The sequence below is a fragment of the Mastomys coucha genome, unplaced genomic scaffold (genome assembly GCF_008632895.1).
Source record: "Mastomys coucha isolate ucsf_1 unplaced genomic scaffold, UCSF_Mcou_1 pScaffold6, whole genome shotgun sequence".
Lineage (NCBI taxonomy): Eukaryota > Metazoa > Chordata > Mammalia > Rodentia > Muridae > Mastomys > Mastomys coucha.
In genome coordinates, this window is record NW_022196912.1 from 40,783,700 (window position 1) to 40,791,877 (window position 8,178).

Consider the following 8,178-nt stretch of genomic DNA (forward strand, 5'->3'; position numbering starts at 1 on the left):
AATTGGACCCTGCGGGTCTCAGCACCTCAAAGAACAGGACACGACTATGGGTTTGGAGCCGCGGCTTAGCTTAGCTAGTCTTGAGTTCGAGTCTCTTTCTCTATGCCCCTCATTTGTCCTTCGATCACGGCCTGTCCTCTCACTGTTAGAATGCCATCCCCACAGGACAGGGAGGCCTGCACTGGTGAATGGTGGGGCGAGGCTGCACGGGATGGGGCAGGATGCAGAAGATGCTGATGCATGGAATGCTTCTGTCAGTGAGAGTTGCTGGATGTGAAGCAGAGAGCTCCCTATTCAGGGGTAGACAGCCCAGGGGTGGGGAGCCAGGCTTGCTCAGCTGGGTTTGACATTTTCTTCCTACAGAAGACAGATTTCAACATAAACTAGTAGCACAAAGAGTCCTGCCTCCATCCTCCTCGTTGTCCTCTGCATACGTGACTCAGGATCTTCAGCGGATCCCAGAAATCTGGAGTAGAACCCCAGGTGTGTGGGGAGCTGCAGCTGCCACCCTATACATATATATTGAACACCTGGTCTCTGGCCAGAGCAGAGAGCATTGAGATAAACAAACTTTAGTTGGAAAAGCTGTGTGCCTCTAGTTTATGATGCAAGCTGGCATGATTTCTCATAGCCTATTATGCTTTGCCACATAGCCAATGATGATTGGGACCAGGGAAAGTATTTAACCCACAAGGGCTGGGGGCTGGAGATAGATAGTAAGTATGTAGAATTAGGTGATGGGTTATGTAAGATTTAGGAGTAAGTATTTAGAATTGGGGCTGGTAATGGGATAGGAGAGAAGATGTAGATATAGAAGTAAGATGTAAGGACAGATGTAAGATGTAGAATTAGGAATAAGTATGTAACTAATAAGACGTAACTAATAAGATGTAAGTAGTAATAAGTAAGATGTAAGAAGAAGATATAGAAGAATATAAAAGAAGCTAGCTAGCTAGAGAAGAAGTAAAAATGAAGGTTCCTGATTAAACTGCATGGAGAAGGGCTTAGTGTTTGCCTCCTTATTTCCGCTGAACGGGTAAGGCGGCCGACACAGGTTCGCTGCAGTTTTTTGTTTTTTTGTTTTTTTCTACAAAACAGTGGGGGGGTAAAGTCACTTCAGTGTTTAGTGATGAACTAATAAGCAAGACAATCATAACACAGGGTGCTAAAAGTTACTTGGAGTTATGAATTATTGCTGGAATTTTCCATTTAACATTTTCAGACCACAGCTGACCTAGGGAAACCAACCTTCCAAAGTGGGTAAGTGGTGAAATTTCCATGCAGGCTTTTGGGTCTCTCCAACGGTTATTGCATTTCTCTGTCAGGCCGGGGAGTGTCCCTTGGGATGGTCCTTTCTGTTTCCGGTCCCACCCATGTGATTAGAATTACTTCCTATCAGCTGATATTTGCAAGCGTAGTAGATCAAGGCAAGTATTTACTTGCCTTGAGAGGACTCTCAGAAACCATTGTCAGGCACAAAATCAGATTTCATAGAAAGTGGAACTTAGTTCCTAGTAAAGACATTTCAAATCAGAGCAACTCAATCAGTTTGGAGCAAATTCAAACATGAGATTTTTTTTTTCACATAAAAATATATTTTACTTCAGGGAGTTATAATTTCAGTTGACATTTCTAATGTGTATTTTTTTTTTTTTTAACTGATGGCTTCCAGAAGCTCTGATAAAACCAGAACATTAAGAATGGCCTTTCCCTATCTGGGTATGGCTTTGCTTCCATAGGAGTTTTGAGACAGAGTTTGAAGAGATGTTTGCATTTTTGATGAACTTTCCTCCAGAGCCATGCAGCTGCCTAACTCTGACTTCACGAAGCCCGGCTGTGCGCCAGGCTGAGGGGAAAGGCAGTTTTCCTCATATGTAGGATCAAGATAGACCTGTGTGTGTGATGAACATAGTAGATTATGGGGTTGAGGTCTAAAAGGAATGGAGGGATAAGGGTAATGAAATTCATGTGGCTTCAAAGCACAGGCAGGGGGAAGGGGATCAGCAAGATGGGGGACAGTAGGAGGTGTGGATAAAATATTTAAGAAATACATTTAAAAATGCATGGGGGGGGGCAGCTGGAGAGATGGCTCAGTGGTTAAGAGCACTGACTGCTCTTCCAGAGGTCCTGAGTTCAATTCCCAGCAACTACACGGTGGCTCACAACCATCCGTAATGAGATCGGATGCTCTCTTCTGGAGTGTCTGAACTCAGCTTCAGTGTACTCATACACGTAAGATAAATAGATCATTCTTTTAAATTTTTTTTTTTTGTGTGTGTGTGTGAAACAGTTTATAGCGCTGCCTCTAGGTGGAGACCTCTGAGCTCTGGCAGGATGTACCCACGTGCATTCTCTCCGGAAAATGAAAATTGCAGCGGGAGAAAGAGAAAGGCCCCTTAGGTCTGGACCACCTTTTCCCATTGAGTACCTCATAGCTACACAGGCTCTTGCCAGATGTGGAAGGAAGCTCAGAGACAAGAGGTTGAGGGCCCTGAACATCAAGGTCAGTCTGCACATTGAACAGGGGAGCCTGTGACTTGTCAACAGCTAGACTCTTGCATAAGGGGACCAGAGAGTCCCTGTGCTGGGGACATACAGGGCTAGTTTGGTTTTTGCCTTTCAATCTCTGTTCTTCTCTTCTCTCCCTCTGCCCCCACCTTCCTAATCCTTCCCCAGTGGTGGTTCTACTACTTACAAGCCACAGCTTTATTATTGTTATTATTATTATTATTATTAATTATTATTATTACTACTATTACTATTGCTATTGTTCACCTTTCCACACATGGAAGAACTCATACACTATCTGTCTTCTGGGTCTGACTTATTTGATTTAACACACTGACCTCTGGTATCCCCTGTTAAATCAGTTATCCTAACAGCTCACCCTGGGAGGCAGTGGCGAGTGATTGATTATCACCTAGTTTTAGAACAAGTTGAGGGCTAACAAGATGGCTCAACAGGTAACGCTTATGACAAAAGCATGGTGACCTAAGTTCTATTCCCGGAACCTTTGCACAGGTGGAAGAAGAAAGCTGACTCTACCCAGTTGTCTTCTGACCTCTGTGAGTGTGCATGCCCATCCCACTGTGAGAATGAGACCACTACCACAAGTTTTGAGCCAAATTTGAAGCATGCTTTATTAAATACTGGCCAGGTCCACACCTAGGTGTTTTAGTCAGGATTTCTATTCCTGCACAAACGTCATGACCAAGAAACAAGTTGGGGAGGAAAGGGTTTATTCGGCTTACTTCCATATTGCTGTTCATCATCAAAGGAAGTCAGGACTGGAACTCAAGCAGGTCAGGAAGCAGAAGCTGATGCAGAGACCATGAAGGGATGTTCCTTACTGGCTTGCTTCTTCTGGCTTGCTCAGCTTGCTTTCTTATAGACCCCAAGACTGCCAGCCCAGAGATGGTACCACCTACAAGGAGCCCTCCCCACCTTGATCACTAATTGAGAAAATGCCTTACAGCTGGATCTCATGGAGGCATATTTCTCACTTGAAAGCTCCCTTCTCCTAACCAGCTTGTATCAAGTTGACACAAAACCAGCCAGTACACTGGGATTCCCAGAGTATGTTGCCAAATTACATTAGACAGGGGCTGATGAAGGTAAAACCCACAAGGCTGGTTACTTCCCATCTTTGTCCGATCAGGGGCAAGCATACATCCTGACCTACTTCCTCCCTATGTACTTTCCACCTACTTGGGATCAAGCTGTGATCATTCTGTGCAATTGAGGCAATCAAGTGTGTTTACAGAAGTGAAAACACTCGGCTTGTTATCTCACATGAACAGCCCTGAGAATTCCAGGAAATTATCTGTCCTTGGGTTAGTGGGGATTATAGATTAGAGGCATTTTTGTTTTATAGATCTCTTGAGCACAGTGATTTAAACTTAAGAGATAACTTTAGCTATCATATATGCCTGCTCCCCAATAATGCATATGTGTGTATACATACATATACATACACATATACACATATACATATACATAGTTGGTGTCTTTAAACCTCTGTGGATACCTGAAGAGTTCTTTCCTTTTTCTCTCCTCTTGATCTTACTTGAACTTGTTATACCCTCTGCAGGTCTGGCATTTATTTCTTCAGCAACCTGCTCTCTCCTAGGTGACAGGCTTCAGATGCCTCCAGCTGTGCAGTCATTTCTCCTAAGCATTTTCAGTGGCAAGCTAGAAACATATACTTTTGGAAAGGAAAAAAAAAACAAAACCCAACAACTATACTTTCAGTTCAATGGCAAAATTTCAGAGTTTGTAATATAAAAGAAGACTTTACACTGTCTTCATTTCTCTTACAAGGAAACTCTTGGGTCCTAGTAACATTAACTACGTCGCTGCTTATCTTACCTAGACACGCAGTGATCCACCCTCATTACTAACCTTCTGGCTCCTACGTGAAGTGTGTGTCCTCTGCTCTCCTTTGCCCTTAGCACACGCACCTAGAGAATATAGGCTGAACCTGTGTTGTTTGAAGATGAGCTGGAACTGAGATACTGAGCCCTTGCTGGACAGTAGTGATGCACACCTTGAATCCCAGCACTTGGGAGACAGAGGCAGGCCGATCTCTATGAATTCAAGGCCAACAAGGTCTACAGGGCTGCAAAGAGAAACCCTGCCCAAAAAAAACAACACACACGCACACACACACACACACACAGAGAGAGAGAGAGAGAGAGAGAGAGAGAGAGAGAGAGAGAGAGAGAGCACGCTAGGTCCAACTGTTTCCATCATTTTCCCCCAATTCTACTTCTACACTGATGTCCGTGTTCCATCCTTCCCTCCTCCACCCAAGACAGGATTTCTCTGTGTAGCCCTGGATGTCCTGGAACTCACTATGTAGTATGTAGACCAGGCTGTCCTGGAATTCACAGAGATCCACTTGCCTCTTCTTCACAGGTGCTGAGATTAAAGACATGTGCTACCACTTCGTGGCTTGCTGTTCTCTTCAGTTTTAATTTGGATAAAACAAAATTAAAACCTAAAACCTCACACACACACCCCAAGTCAAAGCTTTGTGACAGGATGCACTGGGGACCATCACGTTCCTCCCTCTGTTTACTGTGTCTGCCCCTCCCCTATGATGTTTTAACTGGCTTAAATTTTCCCTCCCCCTTTATTTCCAAAAATATGACTCTTTGTATTAAGAGCCTTACACAAAAGCTATCATGCTATATGCTGCACATCCCTTCCTGATGCTATCTTGGAAAACGTGAAGAACTTTGTCTGTGGTGCATGTTCAGATGTACTGCATATTTTTTTTAACCAGTCCCAGTAGACTTTTTTTTTTTTTTTTTTTTTTTTTGTCTCAAGCATCTGCTACTGACCCAGAGTTGGGCACAGTGGCACATACTTGTAATCTCAGGACTCAGAAATCTAAGGCAGGAAGATGGGGATGGGGGTAGTGTTCAAGGCTAAATAGCAAGTCTAGGCTAACCTAGGGCACACAATGAGACCCTGTTTAAAAAACAAAAAACAAAAAACAAAGCTAGGCATGGTGGTAGCTCATGCCTTTAATCTCATTACTTGGAAGGCAGAGACAGGTGGTTGGCTGTAAGTTTGGGGCCAGCCTGCTTTTACATAGTGAGTGTCAGGCTAGTCAGATAATAGTGAGATTCCACAGCACCCCCACCACTCCCAAAGAAGAGAGGAAAACAAACACCAAGAAAAAAAAAAGGTGCGGGGGTGGGGTGGGGGGAGGGCTGGCGAGATGGCTCAGCGGGTAAGAGCACTGACTGCTCTTCCGAAGGTCCTGAGTTCGGATCCCAGCAACCACATGGTGGCTCACAACCACCCGTAATGAGATCTGACGCCCTCTTCTGGTGCGTCTGAAGACAGCTACAGTGAATTACGCTGGAGCGAGCCAGAGCGAGCCAGAGCGAGCCAGAGCGAGCCAGAGCCAGAGCGAGCCAGAGCGAGCCAGAGCGAGGGTCCGGCAGAGGTCCTGAATTCAATTCCCAGCAGCCACACACATGATAGCTCGTGGACATCTGTACAATCATAAATAAATAAAATAAATATTTAAAAAAAAAGAAAAAAGGTGCGAAATCCATTAACCCAGGACAGCATTAATTCATAGTTCAGCAAATATAACTTCTGGGCAAGACTTCTAGGCTATGGTCAGCTGGGCTAATGAACAGATGTGTATGTAATTACACTAGACCTGCTGCTTAGTTTTCATCAACTTGACCTAAACTAGAGTCACCTGGGAAGAGGGGTGCCTCAATTGGAGAGACGTCTCAGTGGTTAAGAGCACTGACTATTCTTCCAAAGACCCTGAGTTCAATTCCCAGCAACCACATGGCAACTCTCAACTATCTGTAATGGGATCTGATACTTTCTTCTGAGTGTCTGAAGATAGTGACAGTGTACTCACATAAATAAAATAAATAAATCGAAAAAAATAAAAAAGAAAGAAGGAAAGATTTGCCTCTATTAGTTTGGCCTCTGGACAGGTCTTTGGAGGCATTTTATTGATTAATAATTGATGTGGAAGATCCCAGTCCACTGTGGCCAGTGCCATCATCTCTAGGCAGGCGTTCCTGGGTTGTATAAGAAAGTGAGCTGAGCCTGCAGGTGGTGCATGCCTTTGATTCCAGTACTGCAGGGTGGGGTCTGGCTGGGGTTGGGGTCGAGGTAGGAATCCAGTGTGGGTGCAGGGACAGTGGCAGGGTAGGTATCTCTATAAGTTTGAGGCACGCTAAGGATACATAGAACTAAGAAGAAGGAGGAAGAAGAGGGAGGAGGAGGGGGAGGAAGAAAAAGGAGAGGAAGAAGAAGGAGGAGAAGAAAGAAGAAAGGAAAAAGAAGAGAAAGAGGAGGAGGAGGAGGAGGAGGAGGAGGAGGAGGAGAAAGCTGAATAAATCACTGTTGAGTACTCAGAGTTTAATGAGCTGCTAAGAGAGTTCAACAGCTTGGCATGCTGAGAGAGGTACAGATGTGGAGCCCTGGCCTGTGAAGTTTCAGAGGGAGGCAAAAACTTCATCAGGACTGTTGGTGTTTTGAATTAAGAATCTTTGGAAGTGAGACTTTTGCTTTATTGGACAATTGATGCTCATTAGCCAGAGCCAAAGAATCAGCTGTGGTTAATAAGAGACCAGTATCACTGAGGTAAAAAATCTGGGAAGAATTTCCACAGGGTCAGCACACAGAGCTGTGGTGCATCCCAAGCTGGCAGCCAAACTTGGTAATGTGTGGACTCTCCCACATGGTGGTCTGGGCTGCATGGAAGGAAGCTAGGGGATTGAAGGGGTCATGGAGAGAAGCCGAAGCTTGGTACCATGAGACAGGATTCCCAGCATCCTGGAGATGCCAGGGCTGTGGAATCCACCAAGGATAGGAGCAGCTATGGAGTGGAGCATCGTTAGCCTATGAAACAAGCTGTGTTTGTTTTCTATGAGTATTTGTTACTGCGCAGTTGGAGGTGTAAACTATAACCTTGATTAAGGCCGGGCATGTCTCATGTTGTTCAGTTACTGGCTGAGATGAATGCTTTTCATAGCTGCAGCCGTCAGCCACACCCTCCTCATGTGGTACGCCTCCTCGTCCCCTTGTGCCTCACTTTTGATATTTTTCTTTCTCTGTGAGAGTTCCTCAGGCCTACCTCCCACAAATCTATCCTTTCTTCAGTGGTTCCTACCCTGGATTTTAACCTGTGCATAGAGTTTTGAATTTCAGTGTGTTAAGTCTCAACCCCTGGGACAAATGGCTGAGGCGCCTAGTTACACATCAGAGCAGACCTGGTCTGGAGGTTCTTCCAGCATCCTTCAGTCCCTACCTGTTACAGGGTATGGCTGGCATGCCCTGCCCCCTACCCTAAACTTCTCCAGCCCAGGGACTGAGCTGCTCTTCCCTACACAATCCAGCCATTTTTGTTACCTGCCCTTTTTGTCCCTTTACCCTTTTTGGCTGCTGTACCTGGTTCCCCTCCCTCACCTCTTCTTTCCTTTCACCCCCATCCCCACGTAGTCTGGCCCCGTCTGCTCATGTCCACTCTGGACTCTCCCGGTTGTCCCCTCCTCTGGCTGTGCTCTCCTTTTTATCCATAATAAACTTTTCTCCTCCACCATACCCAGGAGCATTCCTTTCCTTTCCTTTCCTTTCCTTCCCTTCCCTTTCCTCCCCTCTCCTCTCCCCTCCCCTCTCCTCCCCTCTTCTCCC